The sequence below is a fragment of the Euwallacea fornicatus genome, chromosome 9 (genome assembly GCF_040115645.1).
Source record: "Euwallacea fornicatus isolate EFF26 chromosome 9, ASM4011564v1, whole genome shotgun sequence".
In the NCBI taxonomy this organism is placed as follows: Eukaryota; Metazoa; Arthropoda; class Insecta; order Coleoptera; family Curculionidae; genus Euwallacea; species Euwallacea fornicatus.
Window position 1 is genome coordinate 1,200,225 of NC_089549.1, and position 18,086 is coordinate 1,218,310.

At 37.8% G+C, this 18,086-nt stretch overlaps 1 protein-coding gene and 1 long non-coding RNA gene across 4 annotated transcripts in view; one reads left to right on the forward strand and one right to left on the reverse strand.

Moving 5' to 3' along the window:
- Positions 1 to 18,086, reverse strand: part of LOC136341156 (zinc finger protein ZIC 4-like) — a 43,130-nt gene that overhangs the window by 17,801 nt on the left and 7,243 nt on the right. The window lies entirely within an intron of this gene.
- LOC136341159 (uncharacterized) lies at positions 5,809 to 6,595 on the forward strand. Of its 2 annotated transcripts, none has more exons than XR_010732448.1 (4): positions 5,809 to 5,894; positions 5,955 to 6,191; positions 6,255 to 6,370; positions 6,433 to 6,595. It is a non-coding gene; the product is annotated as an uncharacterized lncRNA (long non-coding RNA). The 2 variants fall into 2 exon arrangements; XR_010732449.1 differs by having other exon boundaries at positions 5,834 to 5,900.

Genomic DNA, 18,086 nt, shown 5'->3' on the forward strand with positions numbered 1-18,086 from the left:
CACAATGGCTATTTGAAATTAAATCCCTATTAAAAAAATTTTGATTATGGTATTGAAAAACTAAAAAAGTGTATCTTCGAAAAACTATTTTCTTGTTGTCGCACGTGGAAAAGTGCCTCAAGTGTTCTCTATTTTCATGTTGATCTGCAATTTAAGGCAAAAAAAAGATAAAAAGAAATAGCACTTTTCGGTTTTCACGGATAATTCCAGAGGTAATCGAAATGTTTAAGCCAAAGTACTTCTCTCATAAAAGCACCATTTTGCCTTCATTTTATTGGTTGCGTATCTCCCACGGTTTTCGACACCCCCGTGTTGAGAGTTAAATATGGGACAACCTGTACATAAAATAGAGAAGTCAGAACCCAATAAAGTTTTTAATATTATCATCAGTCAATATATCATCAGGCAGTTAATGTCAATAGCATTTACGAGTACCTTTCAATTGGTACCGTGTAGAAGAAAACATATTCGCGCATAATAAACTACACAAAAAGAAATCCAAACAATCAATCCTTGGATTGAACGGCACTGCCTTCTAGCCCAGTAATACGATACATTGAGAAAATGCGGTTAAACATTCCTCCCTCGAGAGATCTTCATTCATGCAAGAACAAAGCTGCTTTTTATTATAGAGAAACACACTGTATCCTATATTGGCCTCTTTATTCCATACAAAATGTCTGCATCCGCTCTTTTTCAGTTAGCTCTACCCAATAAATACAGATATCATTCACGGTTTTATAGATCGTCAACTGTCATCAGAGTGCATGAGCCGATTTTCAAACGTTTATTGTCACTACTGCTTACTCTTTTTAGAGATTAAGGTTTAGAGGCCCATTGTTAGCGATGGGGTAGTGGAGCGGGTATAATGGCGGATTAGAGTTTCGGTGTATACATAATCGCTTTATTTTATAAATGAATGAAGAGATAGCTTGGGAACAATAGGGTGGGTAAGAGTAACATCTGCGTGATTGGACGCCATTTTAGTTACGACCCGCCGAATAGAGGCAACAGGGAGAGGGTGGTGTTAGCTCGTATTAATAATAATAATCACGAGGCATATTACCTACCACTACAGCATAAAGAATATAAATAAGAAAGAATTCTTATTTACGGTGACCATACAGTGAGTCCGACCTTTAGTACAACGGTCGGCCATTGTTTTGTAAGGCGAAGTCGTGCAAGCTGCGGAACGGAGCGACCGGGGCCTCCACAGGTTATTTATTTAATTAAAAAGAAACAAAAGAACGATTCACGAACAGCAATAAAATAAATGAAACATTTGCCGCGCGATTAATAACCTAGGCAGGCCACGATTTGTCTGAATTGTCGAACTTCGTCACGATTGGTCACGAGTTCTGGATGACGAGGCATAACTAAAAGAGTTAATGTTTAACTCGTGAAATAGTGTCTGATTCACGTTAATCTCATGTTTTCATACCTCAATGTGTTTCCGATACTATGACAATTTTAAGTTCATCTGTGGACGTTTCCATCAGTTTTCTTTAAAAAAAAACTTACAATAGGCATATGTACAACATTACAATTTGGGGTCTTGATAGCTGTGAGAGGTACAGAGACCATTAAATGAGCATTAAAAAAATGTATTAAAAACCCATATAGGGTTTTAACATTGCTTTAATTTTTAGTTTGCTCGAAAATTATAAAATTTAATTTTAAATTCTACTCAATAGTTGTTAACTAAATCGAAAGCGTTTTTAAGAAAAAATTTTCGAAGTTGTACAGATAACACGCACAAAACTCGGAAAATAGCGACGATAAATTATGTCTTGGTACCTCATCGTACTATACGCAAAAATTTAACACTAATGTTTTATTTCCAAAATCACGTTTGGATTAACACCCTGTATTACGAACTATTGAGCGCAGTTTAAAATAAAGAGTTCCCATTTTTCGACACATTTTCTCACTTTTACGGAAAAGGATAAAAGATACATCAATTTTTAAACCGGAAATGAGTCGAGTATGAAATCTTTAAAACTTCACCCACTTAATCGTCCCCGATGAAGCCTGCAAGGAGGAAAAGTTTCTAGAGGGAAATAATTTGTATTGCGAAAAGGCAAAGAAATAACTTAGAGTTTAAAAAAATGAAATTGGAGAAGTTAATTCATATGAAATCCATCGAAGTAATGTGTTTAGCGCCCTATAGTTAAGGAAATAAAGATTTATTATTAAATAACTAAGTAGAAAGTAGAAGATAATTGAGTTGATTTGTAGATTAAATACTCATCAGTTACTACCTTTTACGGCAGTGATTCCCGTGTATTCATGTTATAACGGATGATCATTAAAAAACAACATCGCATGAAGCTGTGAACCGTAAACGGAAGGCATGGCTTAAGCCATTTGCTATTTACCATCAAACATCCGACTGACAACTGATAACAGATGATTTTATCCAAGACATGTTTCTCATATTTCAGCGCTTACATGAGGATTTTTTTAACGATTGTCTATTATTGCTTTAACAGAAATGCTGAAATATTATCTAATGTTGCACCGAATTTTCGAGTGTAGCATGAAAGATCACACCTATGACGAAATGATAATCTTTTTTAGGCTCACAACATCAGAAATTATTAATTCATTCATTATGTAGATTTAGAAGGAGCGTTGCCTTCAAGGGAAGAAATTTGATTGTTTTATCTTGTACAAAGACCTGGCAGACTAATCTGGAAAATAGACTAGCCGCCAAGCATTATTTTGAGAACAGTGAAAGGAGTGAGAAAATTCTTAATAAAGATTCATATAATGCTTCCAGTTGTTTTCTGTTACAGAAGAAACGGAGTTAAGTGACTATCTCGAAACAATAAATGGTTGAATGGTTTGTGTAGCGGGTTGTCGAAGTGCCTCATCTTTCTATTGAATCTTAGTGCAATCTCTTCTGCTTTTTCCGATGATTTATGATATATTTTGAATTATTCATACAACTTTACCATTAGCTGGACATCAAATCAATATTACTAATAGTTTTCAGGAGGTGGGGAATTTGTCCAATCCATGTATTTAAGGAAAAAATGTACCATCAACATCAAACTGCGAAGGCAGCAAATCCACAGGAGCCTGTAAGACGAAAAATTAATTCGCAGTATAAATTTAAAAAAAAATCCATATGACGCTTGTGTAAAGGATATTTGTTACCCTGCGCTTTTCGATGGTCTATAACTGCATGATGACACCATATCGCGCACTATCTTGAGCATTTTCTGAAATTTGATAAGAGGTAATGAACTATGAAGCTTTGGAAAAGCCGTTTCAACGTGCTGAAAAAATACTATTTCTGAAAAAAACAGGTGCTTATATTAACGCGTTGTAAACAACTCAACCACAGTCAATCAGATGATTCGTATGTTTGTCGCCTGAAATAGAGAACCAATTAACTGAAACCTTTTCAAATTATCCATCTCATCTGGGACGTATTTAAATAGCAGCGAAACTGACAGCTGCCAATCTTGTGTAGACAATAAGCAATAAGCCTCCTGAAATCCAATCTCGTTCGTATTATTTTAACCTACAGGCTCATATTGCTTGTCGTTGCCGTTTCCTACTAATGAAAATAATATAATGTGTTCAGCTGTAAGTAAGTCAATTCGTAAAAATGACTCTCTATAATTGTTACTGCGCTTTTAAACACATCCGTGCGTTTACGGCCCGCATTAATTAACCCAACTAACCGGAAATCCCACAACGCCACCACCCCAAATGGACCCCAAGGAAAACAAAAACGAAACGGTAGATAATAAATTGCTTTTCTATCGGAGGAGGCCTAATTCGAGCCCAGTGAGCAATGAACGTAAACAAATTAGCGTCGGTGACAACAACGGGATGAAGACAAATGAATTGGCATTAAATTAATATAGCAGGGGCGCCCGAAAAGTAAGACGAGGGGCTGTAGCGTCTAGACTAGGCATGGTGACAAAGACGAGTTGATTTAAACTATCATTAATTTTAAAATTTTGGATAAGCAATGTTACACTCCTCAGCTCCGCTTTTTGGACTTAATGAATTTAAAAGCGTGAGATATAATACAATTGTCATAGTCTCTTGTATCCAACAATCTTCTAATCCGCTCTTAACTGATAAATCCCGGAAAATACTGCTTTCTGAGTTTAGCAGGCTGACAACATAAAACAAACCCGCAACTACAATCAGATCGAAGCGTTTAGAGGTAAGAGACCAAATGACGTGTGCTTTATTCATGTTGCCGTAATGCTCACGACGGTATGGTGGGTATCTACGGGATTAGTTTATGTACGTTCTGTATAAGAGGGCAGATATTTTTTCGTATTTTTATTTTGATATGTCATTTTGACAGGGAATTTATCAGCGAATTAAATTTGGATCGTGCGGATAAAAATATTATTTCAGGTTTGGTGGCACGGTAAGTCGAAACGGATCGGAGCCGCGTGAAGTTAGAGGTGGAGGAAGTGATGTTTTGGACCCAGCTTGCGTGCCAACCCGAAAAAACAATAATAATAATAACTCAAGCGATTTTGCGTCAATTCGGAAAAAAAACAGATACAGTAGTTTCAAACGGCAGTGGTTAGTATCCATGAAGCATTCTCACCGAAAAAAATTACTACGCAGAAGAACGATGATTCATCCTGCATTCAAATTCTTTTGCCAGATTGTTCGCAGGTGCGATCTTTTCGACTGCGATCTGCAAAATTTAACAAGCATAGCCGAAAATGGCCGGACCTTTAGCCACTACAACATGATCTTGAGCGACCGATACTATTCTATTTATAACATGAATGAAAAAAGCTACTACTTGAAACTGGCAAGGCCTAATCCCCCCAACACGCAAAGGTAGCCAAATATTAGGAAGGTGCGTAAAAGCACCCAAACAATAATCACCGGGCTACACTTCGAGAGTGCCATGAAAAAGCAATGAAAAAGCTTTAAGCTCAGTCTAATCCAGTCGGAATAGTTGTTCCATTCATCTGTTCAGGTAAATGTTTGCCGGTAGGCCGTGCTTTCGAGTGTGTTTTGTCTGATGAACAAACGAATAGCGTCGGCAAACATGGCCAACTCGGTATAATGTGGAATAATACGTTCATTATGCCGGAGTTCCAATGCGGAAATAAGAGTCTATTGAAATATATTACATTTGTGAGCGAGAGGGGATGCATCTTTGCGGTTTTTGAAAGGTTGTAAAGCTCACTTAACCGTAAACTCTCACACCAACATATTTTTCAACGAGGCGGCTGTGATTGATGTTTACGTATTCTCTCTTTGTGTAGTTAACACTTTTTTTGGAGTAACAACAATTACATCTTTTTCAGAATCTAATAAGTGTATGATCACGCCCAAGCGTCTGAATACTTAATTTTCAAAGATCGTCGTTCGATTATGTGGCGATTCAGCCCGTTCAAACAATGTCGAAAACATTTATTATGACCTATCAAAAGCAGAGCCCGGGAGATTAACGGGGCCGAAATCCTTATACAGGGGGTTTCTAGGACAACGCCCTCCCTTCGCGATGATGAGTATCTTTACACAATCGCGACATCCACGACGGCCGCCATTTTGGCTGCTGACGGAGACATGTGACGATCGATGCGAACAACGAGGATTAAGGGAGAACGTGCAGAGTCGGGGAGCTCCCAAATTTCACCATTTAGGTGGGTATGAGAAAACGAACGTTTAAATGTGATGTAATAATTATTATAATTAGTTCAAAAAGAACGAAATGTAATAACATATTAAACGAACATTTTTTCCATGACTCTCGATTTTATCGATAACTTGTGATGCATGAATACATCACCTGCCATCGAAGCCGTCAATATGACTCGCTGACTTATGTCAGCTCATGTCATCGTAGCAATACACATTTCAAAGTATTGAAGAAAATACATTAAGGAAATAATGTAGGGGTATGATTGGATCTCAAAATATTGTGATTTATTGAATATTGAATGTATATTTAGCCTCATAAGGGAGCCCTGTAATTAAAGAAACTGCGTTTCAAGAAAATAAGAATAGGACCTTAAAGACAAGCAATTCTGAAGGAGGAAAGGACAACAAGCCAAAAACCAGGGCAGTCCCAGAAAGTCACACAATTCAGAATAATAAGAAAAATTCAAAATTTCGGGCTGAAAATTCGTAGAAAATTCGAGAAAAGGAGTATCGATAGGATTAAGTATTTCTCGATGACAATCTGATTTGTTAGCGGACTTCCATTCAACTATGACGCGTATAATTTCCATAAGACTGTTACTTTCTTTCAGCACAGAAAAACAAAAGATAATGGTTCGGGCGCCATTTTATATAGGAGATGCCAGAGTCGAATGTGACATGTTATTTAGTGCCGAATTCAGAAATGCAACAAAACTACGTACTTCCGGTACGAACACAGTGTCACCTTCTTACACAGTAATTTACCTGAAAAGTGTTGACCATTTGCAGTTGGCCAATCGCCCCAAGTTCCACCAGCAATAAAGTACGGCAAAAACACTTTCGCACGTGTTAGGTAGCGCAATTTTAATACGGTAAAATTTTCCTATAAGAGCATATGTATTAACTTTATTATCATCGGTAAGTTCAATTAAATATTGTCGTGCGGCAAAATATTTACATTAGCACATGCAATAAAAAGTTTTACCATACGCTTATCAGTGTCAAATACGCACCACAAATGTCGACTCTGAAAAACTCTTTACAGTCCTCGTGCGGTGAAGTACTGCTTGAAGCTTGTAGCAAACCTCCGAATCGCATGCTTTTAGGAAAAATTACCATACTGATTCTATAAGGTATCATCGCATAGCGTGCTCTTGCACTGAAAAAAGTGGAATGCAGAATCGTGCCTATGATGTTTGATATGTAAATTTCCTACCACCGCATATATAGCATATATTTAACATTTTCTCGATAAATCATATGATGCGATTAAGGACCAAAAAAACAATCATTCCTTTCAAGGCGAAAATTTATTCGGAAATCTGTGCTTTCCCACCCTAAGCGAAGAGGGAAACATCGAGCAAAACGCATGAAAAGAGGGGTTAACCGAGAGAAGACGGGCAGCAGATGGACCCATGTATTTTATCCCTCTTGGTGTTTATGAATGTAAATTAAACGACCCTCATCGCTGAACGAGGCGACGATGCTCTGTTTGTTGTTTAAATTCACCTTTCAGAGCAAGGGATGCTGCTTTTTTCGGAGTTTTAGATCATGAACGAGGGGTTTATTCATTAAATCTCGTGTTGAAATGGATTATAGTAACAGTTTGAAATTTTAATGCACATAATCATGGTTTTGAAAAAAAGTAAATATTCTTCACTCAACAATCTACATAACTTGTTGATAATTGTATTTGTCACTGGCAAGCTAATCTTTTAGGGTGCTAAAGAGGATGCTCAAAGGGGCAAATCCAAAAACTCCTTAAGGCTTTCAGTAGTACCATTTTAAATCTCGGTTAAACATCCTATATATATCCTGCTTTCAACCCCTAGATAAAGACCTATAATTAATCCTCTTAATCTTTTTAAAAGGTAGACCCGGCGATTAGGGAACCTATAATTAAGGAACTGAAATATTTGTTTTTCGTAGAACTTTGCAGTTTGAAAAAGACGGATGTTAGAGATCTATAGGTACCGACACCATTGAAAACTTCGCACCCGGCTTAATTTGAATTGCGATAAAAATATTAGAAATTGTCGCGACGCGTCCATTTTGTTTCCGATGAAGGCACATTTCAGCGTTAAATGCAGATTCTCTAAAACAACACCCATCGCGGGGGTGTATTCAACTGTAGAATTTCAAACGGCGCCTCAAGAGACACCTCGTTTAAAAGGGCTTTCAATTCTGATTTTAAACATGTAATTTTTTATTAATTTTAGATACAATGAAGCCGGTCGAAATTTGATGAATGGGGTTATTGCCGTTATAGAGCACGGAATATTGAATATTTTTAAAATTAATTTTATATTATATTAGGCATCTCAAAAGTCCTAAAAGTATTAAAATTTTGTCTCTTTGATGGAATTTGATATAATTATTGTAATTTTGCAGTTTGTTAAATAATTAAAATTTTACGTAATCTTCATGTTTTAAACACTTAAGAAATATTTATAGCGTAATTTACAGTGAAGCGAAACATCATATTTTATTTCCTGTAAATAATAATAAACTTGCCATTTTTCATAGTGTCCCAACATTAAAACAAATCAAATAAGAACTGATGGTGCCTGTAACTCGATTAATTTAAGTAAAAAGCCATATTTTTTAACTTACCAGGAAATGTAATTTTTAGTTATCTACCTAATGATATTATGCTGTTGATAGCTAAGCCTTCGCGTTTTTACAAAATACGTTAAATAATTCTCCTTTGCACCCTTTGGTATTTTATAATTATTGAAAATAATTTAATTTTTAGAATCTTCAATGCAAACTGAATTACTGCTAATTAAACCTGAAAATATGAGCGGTTGTGGATGCAAATGTAATACATTGAAAGTGGGAAGGTTTTACACCTAGCCACCTTGCACCTCATTGTCATTAGTCCGGCCTGTGCCTGATTTGTGGATTATTATTGAAACGTATGATCTAAAATTAAAAAAAAAATTAAACGGTGACAATCACAATTAAAAACTCTTCCCAATGAGAGATCGCTTGACCTATAGCGCTATGAGATTCTAAAGAAGAATGCATCCCCGAGAAGGGGTTAACTCTGCATTTACCGTCGAAATGCATCCCCTCGAAAACAAAATCGGCGTGTTGCAGCGGTTTTTAATATTTCGCTCCCAATTCAAAATACACCGAGTGCAATGTGTTCGTTGGTACACTCTGTATGTACTTACTGCTACAAACTAAGATTGGACTTTTGAAATTCGTCACGCACATTAAATCAAACGTAAACAGTATTCAATTAAGGTATAACGAGGACAACGTGGGTGAATAATGACGTTTCGGCATACACAAACACAATAATTAAGGGCTCTCGAATAAACTTATTGAGTGTAATGTTTCCAACTTAATGGAGACATTCTCCCTCTCCCACTTCATTAGTGACAGTTAATGCTGCTAGGGGAAATAGGAAAATTGCGGGCGATAGCGATCAGAAGCTGATTGGGTTTATTCTTTGCGCCCTGATTGTGGATATAAATTGATTGCTATTCATAAGTGCTGCGCATTTTCCAGATTACAAGTAACAATGGAACACGAAATTAACACCTCCAAAGTAAGCTGTTCCCTTTAAAAATACCTGCCCTCGACTGCCCCACCCTACACACAACGCCCCGAAAACTAATCGTTCTTTACACGCGAAACCGTCGACCGGTCCATTTTTTAGACAAATTGAATCCATCAATTTCTTCGACGTATAACAACTCCGATGATCGATTCCATATTTAAAGATGGCGTCCCCGCACACACACATACACACACACACACACACACAGAACAGAACAGAATAGAGATCCCAGATTATAATCGCACCTGTATGATGAATGGTATGGAAATGAGTCAGCAAGATGTTCCTCGATGGTTATATTGGACCCTGTATGGGTACATGAACAGGCTCTCGGTTGTATGTGTGTATGTGGTAGTAATCATGATTTTTCCTTAAAAATTACGTTAATCCGAGCACTTCAAGTTGACCAAAATGTTTGGTTTCTGTAAAAAAGCGAAAAGCAAAATTCTTTGTAGTCCGAAAACGAGCCCTCCGGTTTCACAGCAGACCTTTTCTAGGAACAAGAACAGATTTAAAACTGAATAGACACTTTCCACGAAGAAGTAAACCGTCATAAAGGCTTTTAAATCTTTCGAAGGCCTTTGTGTCAATAATACCGGAGATATCTGTTTGACGGCCCCGCCCACAAACTTTAAAAGTCATTTGAAAGATGTTTCTTTCGGGCATGTAAATTGCCCATTTTGGAGAATTCCGGCGAACAGGTATAGGTGTTTGTTCGTTAACTATGATAATTGGATTTTATCGGGGTATGATGATTTTGGATGGACATTAGATACGCGGGTCCTCTTTTATTCGTGTGTGTCTTTGGTTTTATAACTTGTTTGGGCTTTTACAAATCGAAGTCAAAATAAAAAACTATCCGAGGTTTCTCAATATTGCCGACAACGTTTCGGAAAATCAAGCCCTCCTCAGGGCAGACAATACGAAACGGACACGCCACCAAAAAATCTGCCCTTAACTGACTAAGACATTACCTTGGCCTTTTATGGCGTTTAACCGAATTTAATTTCGTCCTTACCGGTCCCCACTCCGACCAATAAACACCGAGATTCGTCAAATTTGTTTAGCGTCTGCCCGGAAAGTTCACTTTTGTGACCAACGCTAGAAAACTGGTGCATGACCATACAAGCAGGTACTGAAAGGGAGGGGGAGGAGGTGGAGGGAGTGGAAGACCATGAAGGTCGAAGTTACATAATAATTGTGAGTGCATGAGTCATGTAAATTTAAAAATAATCAAAGTGAAAATTGGGTTATTCGTCTGAGGTCGGATTGCATGGTGAGGGTTTAGACCAGACCTGAATTTTAGCCAGATTTGGCTTATTTTGATTATTTGCCACGTATATCACAATTACCACATACATGTGTGTGGAAGTACGCAACTCACAACCTGACATTTTGCCAATAGAAACTCAAATTTTAAAGAAAGTTTAATACTACTTCAAAACGAGGACTTCTGCGAATTGAAATCTCGAGAAATTCATTATCACTAAGTGACATGATACGCCACTGAGGAAGACTGCGGAGGTTTCAAAAATTGGTCACAGTTAATAGGAGTGATTTTTAGATGCTTTCTTTACGAATGGTGACGACCTGAATGGTTTCCTTTAGACTCTGAAGTTTACTGACAATTTACCTGTGGCAATTCTGGGGCGTAGAGGCGATTTCAATTGAAAAAATTTGGCAAGATGAAACTATACGAGACACGCCACTGTGCCGTACCAAGTGAGCGTCATGCGGAATTTTGCTTTAGCATAAAATTCCTTATTTAACTATTCATGAATTACAGGCGGAGAAAAAGGGGTTCTGAGTCAATCAAAAGAAATTCCTTAGACCAAAATTTTAGAAAATTAGTCAAGGTCACACACACAAGATAAGGTCCTGCCCTTCTGTTGTTCAAAATAGGATGCCATGAAGTACTTTTTGCACGTGTTAGGTACACTATTTTTCTCTTCAAGCACATGTACGATAACTCAGTTGTCTTCCGTAAATTTAGACAAAGGTGTGCGAGTCGTGAAAAGTTTTACCGCACTCGTGTCAATGGCTACGCCTTTATATTGCTCAAAAAAATGCTGAGACGTGCCAGTCACTTAAAAATATTAAAGTAGAACATTTTTCGTGCGGTAAAATGCTATTGTCAGCTCGTAAATGTCCTCGACAACACCACTTTACCACACCCTCGTAGGACTTTTTAAATCTAATTTGTGAATACTATAAATAATATAATATAAACGATATAAATGTTATATCTGAAGACGAGCCTGTGTGGCTTTTGTTCTCCTGATAGTTGGCGTAACACACAAGAATCGGCATTATCGGCATTATGCTTTGCTCACCTCAGAACGCAAAGATTGGACTCTGGGGGGCCTAGAAAAATTATTTCTTCTAATGTAGATGTTTTTGGAAATCGCTTTTCAGTAAATATTCTAAACTTAGACTAGGCATTATTAAAAACCAAACATACGATCTAGATCTGAAAGTGTTCCAACAGGGTGGTCCACGGAAACAGGAAGCGGGATTGTCTGGTCTGCCTTGTTAAGCAAAGTGGTTTTGTGTAGTCGAGTTGCGGCGATTGTCCTTCCATATTTTCTGCACTTCTAGTGGTTTTTCGATTATTTTTGTCATATGTACGTGTTCGTGTAGTAATTGGTTGGGTAGGTCGCGTAACGGGTTTTCGATGTCTCATTTTGATTCATCTCAGTGTGATCTCTTTCGTTATTTCGACGTATCGTTTAGTTTTTCTGCTGCATTTGTCCGTAGCAATGGCCGGCAAATAGATTTTTGTCGCAGCTTTAGCGCTGACCCCTTTGTCCTTGTATTTAATGTCCCAAAAATGTTTTGGCCTTTTGGCGATTTCCGGTCTGATGTTTCTTAAATGTTTTGTAAATTTCAATCCTGTGCCCGTTTTATTCCCAGGTACGTCGCGTCATCCTTCGGTTCGGTGTTTCTGTTATTATTGTTCGCCAACTGAGTTATTAATTAAACATACGAAAAACGGAAATCCGTGATAAAATGCCTTTGCGCCACGGGTAAGCAAAAGCTCCTGAGCCAATTTTGGACGGATGTTATAATTGTCAAAACTGTCCTTGCATGTTTCTTCTGACAAAATGCGATTGGGGGTAAAGCAAACGGTCGTATATTAGCGTTTGTAGGTAAGGACAATTAGACTAACGATCTTTTTATTGAGCACAGTTGCATTTAAAGTCAGTAAGGCGATTCAATTTTCTAGTCACGTTGCTGTGTCACATTTCCTTCGGATAGGTCGATATAAATAACGCAGGCGGCGATAAAACCAAACTCAATTATTGTCCAACTATCGCAAATGCCAACCGGGACAGCGATATAGCGAAAAATGTAAATTAAGAGCCGCCATATAAGTGCACATAAGTTAAAAGTTTCGCGTGAGTCGAATGAAAACTGGCAAATTAAAACGGACAAGTGATATATCGCGCCACGGACCGACATATGTTTATTTATTTGTGAAATTATGCACCACCACTGGTGTATTATACGACGATTGCGTGAGGATTGTTTTGTTCCGAAGAGAAAATTCCACGATGCAAATGCAACTCTTTGGCGCAAAGGTTATCGTCAAAGATCGCAGAAAGTAGTAAAGAACGTAATTGCTAACTTACGGACATCGCATTCATAAATTAGTAGTCATAGTCATGTCATCGATCATTTGTGCACTCGATGTCATATCAATGATTGTTTATTATATACGGGGTGTGCCGTCGCGAAGCATGCTTCCCGCTTGTTTTTGAACCAGGATCGAAATATTATTTGTCGATTTCTTTCGTGGTTTTCCTGGTGAGTTTCGCAACTGTACAGTCTCCTTTGCCGATGTCCTCCCCGTTTCGAGGGGGGGGGGGGGGACACCCCCTCAAAACTCGAAAAGTTGCACCAAAACGTCTATCTCCCGTTACCGTTAAAATACGGCGGCCTGCTTAAAATCTGCCAAATCTTTCCGGTAAAATTTCAGCGAATAATAAAAATCTTGACCCCGCAAATCCGAATCCGATTAACCACCCCGAAAATCCCCTTGAGAAGCATAAAATCGCATTTAGTTCTGCTCTCGTTACCACATTATCATCATCACTCAAAACAGGCATTTAGTCGCCTTTATTTTCGAGTGCTTTGGAACAAGGCTGCGCCCCAGCCCCTCGATCATGGACGTTTCACGGGGTGCTTGGTTTTCTATCAACCCCTATTGAAAATCCAATGTTGCCGTCGTTCGAGTGTCCTCCAGAGGCCAATCAACAAGCCTTCTTGAGCTTTGATGACAACGCAAGCGGCTGTCGGTCGAGTTTTTCGGGTAGACCCCTCCGCAAAAGTTAATCTTTTGTTAAAATCTATGCACAGTTGGGCATTCTTTGGTCTGTCAAAATACGTGAAGGTATTTATTATTACTTTCGGATGGTAACTATGGTCAGAAAACATCGTTTTAGAGGAAAATCCATTTTCTCCTCGCTGCTCCTTTCCATTTTTCCGTGTTTTTCCCTCAATTAAAATGTCCCGAGCGTCACTGCTCAATAATTTTACATTTAGAAATATTTACTAATGCGAAAAAATGACTCGTAATTTCTATAGGGTGAGTCACGAGAGTATAGGTCTGTTCTAACGCCGTGCTTCGGGCTTTCAAAAATAAATTATATAATACAAAATAACATAAATATACTATTCTTTCCTGTGGAGGGGCTGAGTGAGCACACAGCATGGAATCCGTATTCGAATGCATTTACCTTGTAGTAGCGACGCTTAATATCATAGACCCGAGTGTATTATCAAACGTTATAAAAAGAAAGTGAGGATAAAACGGGGAGGTGGCTCTATCAAAGGATCCTAAGTTGTTAAGGGTTCATATTGAAACTACGAACCTTCGGCACTATGTACACACATTGCAAATGTCTCGGTATATTACTAAGTAAAGTATTTTTTTAAGTAAAAAAAAATAAATTGGGGCTCTAAATATGAGATAAAGTAGTTCTCAGTCAACGCAGCAATTTCTCATAAACACTTTTTTTCCAAACCATGTTATCAACAAATTTTATTGTTCATGTATATCGTGGTGGATTCCAAATAGAGAAGGAGAAGGAATATCGAGACGACTCGGTATGCAGGCAGTTCTCCAAAACATTCAAGAGGTTAATTCTCACAGAGGTTGTACAGTTATGGTACGGGTTGATATACATTTGGATGAACGTACTGACCCCATTTTGGTTAAGAATTTTTTAAACCCTGACAAGTACATCAATTTGATTCTAAGGCCTATTGTTATTCAGTAACTCACAGAAGTTGGTGAGAACTTCATTCTGATGCACGATAATGCGAGACCACATACTGCTACAGCAGCAAGAATTTTTTTGAAGGGAATCAAATCAACGCTCTACTTTGGCCAGCATATTCACCCGATCTCAGTCCCATAGAGCAGGCATGGGACATACTCCAAAGAAGAGTTTTAAGAAATAATGGTAACTTTGAGAGCCATCATCAACTCTTTGAGTGCCTACGTGAATCATGGAGAGCTATTCCTCAAGCTTCATTGAATAATTTAATTTTAAATGTGCCCAGCTGGTGCCCGACAGCAGTGAATGCCAGAGGGGCATTCACTGCTGTTAGGCACACAGGAGATATCATTTTTTAATTTCTAAATTTTTTATAATAAAGAACACTGTTTGAGTTACTTTTATATGAAAGAAACTTATCGTTTGTCTTACCATCTATTTCTTTGGGGCACTAATAAATATAACTTTTAATGTGGAGACAAAAAAAATAAATTGTTTTTTTTAAGACAAAATATTCGTAGACATTTGCCATGTTTGTAGATGCATGAGACGGGTTGTTCATTTTTTTTCGGAATAACGGCTTACACCTCAGTAAAGGTAGTTCGAATAGCGAAATTGGGCGAGATGGTTGGCAGAAAAATGATGATGGTAATAAATTTTTTTTCAAATATAATGAGATGCTCTAGTGATATATATACAAGATCAACGTTCCCACATAAATCCGTTATAAATTGAATTAAATTTTCTTCATGAAAGTTTTTGAGCTCTTTGAGAAATTCTGACCATATTTCATGCATCATACCCATCTCTAAATTCAAGAGTTTTCGAAAAAATGCAAAAATTAAAAATAACGATAGAACTACTACCATTCAAAAATATGACATTTTGAAATTTCCTAGTCTCAGACGCTCAAAAATGACAATGTAAAAAATGTAGAAAAATATTAATTACGCATGCTCAGCAACAACTTACTTTGCTGTACTTTTTACGTCAGTCGTAACTTTGCGGCTCACTGCGTCGAGAACCGAATTGTCTATAGGTCCGTTTCTATTTATGTCGTACGAATTTTAATTAAGTGTTGCTAAAGGAAGCAATTGATTCGATGCAAATAAAAGTAGTGAACAAAGTGTTCACGAATTCGCGCAAAAGCTACAATGCATAAATGTAAATCGTGATGGTGGTGATGCTGGAAACACTGTCTTGGGAAAACGTATTTTTTGATTAAAAAATCTCGCCTTAGAGGCACAACACCAATCACTATTAACCCAGTAACCTTCCCTACGTATAAAACCAGGCGCAAGTCAAATGGACGTGATCATGGACTTGTCGACACAGCGCCGCCCCTTTCTGGCAGCACTAATTCAAAATTAAGGGTGTTCCTGAGTGGTGTGTCCTCGATGTAGCGCTTTAGGTACATATGAGTACAAGATCGATACAACATACATTATGGTTTCAGAACATTCTCCTACCTGAAACGCCAGCTATGAAGTTTAAGTAATGGTGATGAGTCTGTAGACGACATGAAAAAAGTACGCTCAGAACTAAAAGTGTTACTTTGCAAAAGTTAGTTACGACCACTCCTCGTAGTATTCGCAACGGGTACTCTGCTTTCATGGTTGTCACTCCCGAACTTCGCGGTCACTAACGCGAGCGAATCGAGCGTACCACTAATGGTAGCCTCCGCAACGGGTACTCTGCTTTCAATATCACTCCCGAATTTCACGATTAGGTAAGCTGTGGTCCAGTCCGGGCCGGTCTACCATCTTCATAACCAGCGACGGTACTACGTCTGGTACCCCTCACTAACCTCCATTGGGCCGATCCGTTGAACGAGTCACAACAACTCTACTCTACCTGTTGTGATTCTCCAAACATTGATTGAGGGATGGAGTAGTATTTTTTGCCTTGCTCCAGTACCATAAACCTGTCGTAGCTTCGTAAACTAAATCCAGAGCCGTCGACTTCGGTATATATTCCCTCTAAGATCCTCTATTGATCAATGACCAAACCGTTTTCATAACCAATAGTGCGTTTATCATCAACACTCGAGGTTTGCAAGAATACATACATACTTTTCAGGTTAGTTCTGGTTCTTTACTGTCTTTAAAATATTGTTATGAGATTTTGCCCAGACGGACTAGGACATGTCCAGGAAACACGTTCTTTGCCGCAAATAATGTACTTGTTACCTGGGCAAATCTGGATCTGATGGTATATTTTTAAGCATTTGGAGAATGCTTTCCTTCTATTTACAATATCTTCTCCGGCTTCTAAGGTAATATTCCTCGCTCGTTCTCGTTGAATATTAATTAACTCCTCAGCAGTAGGTTTAAAACACCATTGATTCTTGCCCAAGTCGCTCTCTACACGTAACTCCTTAACTGTTCTTCATTCTTTATTCGATTTCGAAAAAAAATTATTAAATGCTTTTAAATGGTTGTCGAGGGTGACATTACCACCAACTCCGTTCTGATTCACTCTGAGTCTCCCCCTTCTCTATATCGAAATACCTGCACATGAGCTTTTGGAGCTCTTCTGCCACACCGTTAATCACTCTTCTGGAAGACACGATTCTATTGTTCTATCGCTGAGGAGGCTGATATACTTCTAACATATGGATTCTGCGAGGGAAGTGGACGTATAAGAGTCTTCCATAACAAATATCCAGATCACAGAATTTCTAACCATCAAATTTTCATGAGTATTGAAAAACAACTTAGGGAAACGGGTAGTTTTGATTCAGATAGCGCCAGCGCCAAAAAACACCAAACATTGAGAAAAAAAATATGGTGCCATTCCAAATGGTTGATAGAATATCTATGACAATAGAAGGTACCAAAGAACCCTTTTCCTAATGGATTTTCCAATATTTCCCAATATAAGAATAAATAGCAAGAATGTCCTCAGGACGTCCATCGAGAGGTAGAGTTATGTTCATATACTTAGTGCAAGTATTGAAATTGTTGCCTACATAAGTCAGAAACGTGTTATTAATAAAAGTTACAAATTCTGAACAATTTGATAATGGAAGGGAAGCTACTGCTGGATCGCGACCCGGCGTTTAGGGCTCTTGTTCATAAGAGAATTAAATTTACAAGTTCACATTTATTATTCTGCACTCGAAGTTAAGTTTTTAACGGACCAAGATAGAGTGTTAAGGTTGCTATTGGCTTCATTTTTATTATACAATCAGTCGAAGTAATACCCCAACACTAAGTTTATTTGGTATAAGTAAGAAAGCAAGCTGAAACTGACAGCAAACATATGGTCAAAACGAAATTGCATATTGAATGCAACAAAAAATAAAAAAATTGTTCAAAAGTTGCACATACACACACGCGCCTAATACAAAATGAAAATCAATTTTCCACCGGAAAATGAAATTCGTACACAATTGAAATTGTAACTCTGAACGATATACATTTTTAATTTAATACTTAGTTGAAAGTCATTTGTCCTTAATTACGCCTTTTAGACGGTCGGGCATAGGTTTTTCCAATTTATCACGAAATTCTGTTGGAATCTTTGCCATTCTTTCCTTAAAACCGTTTTTAGTTGTCCTTTGTTAGAACTATCATGTTTTCTTGTTG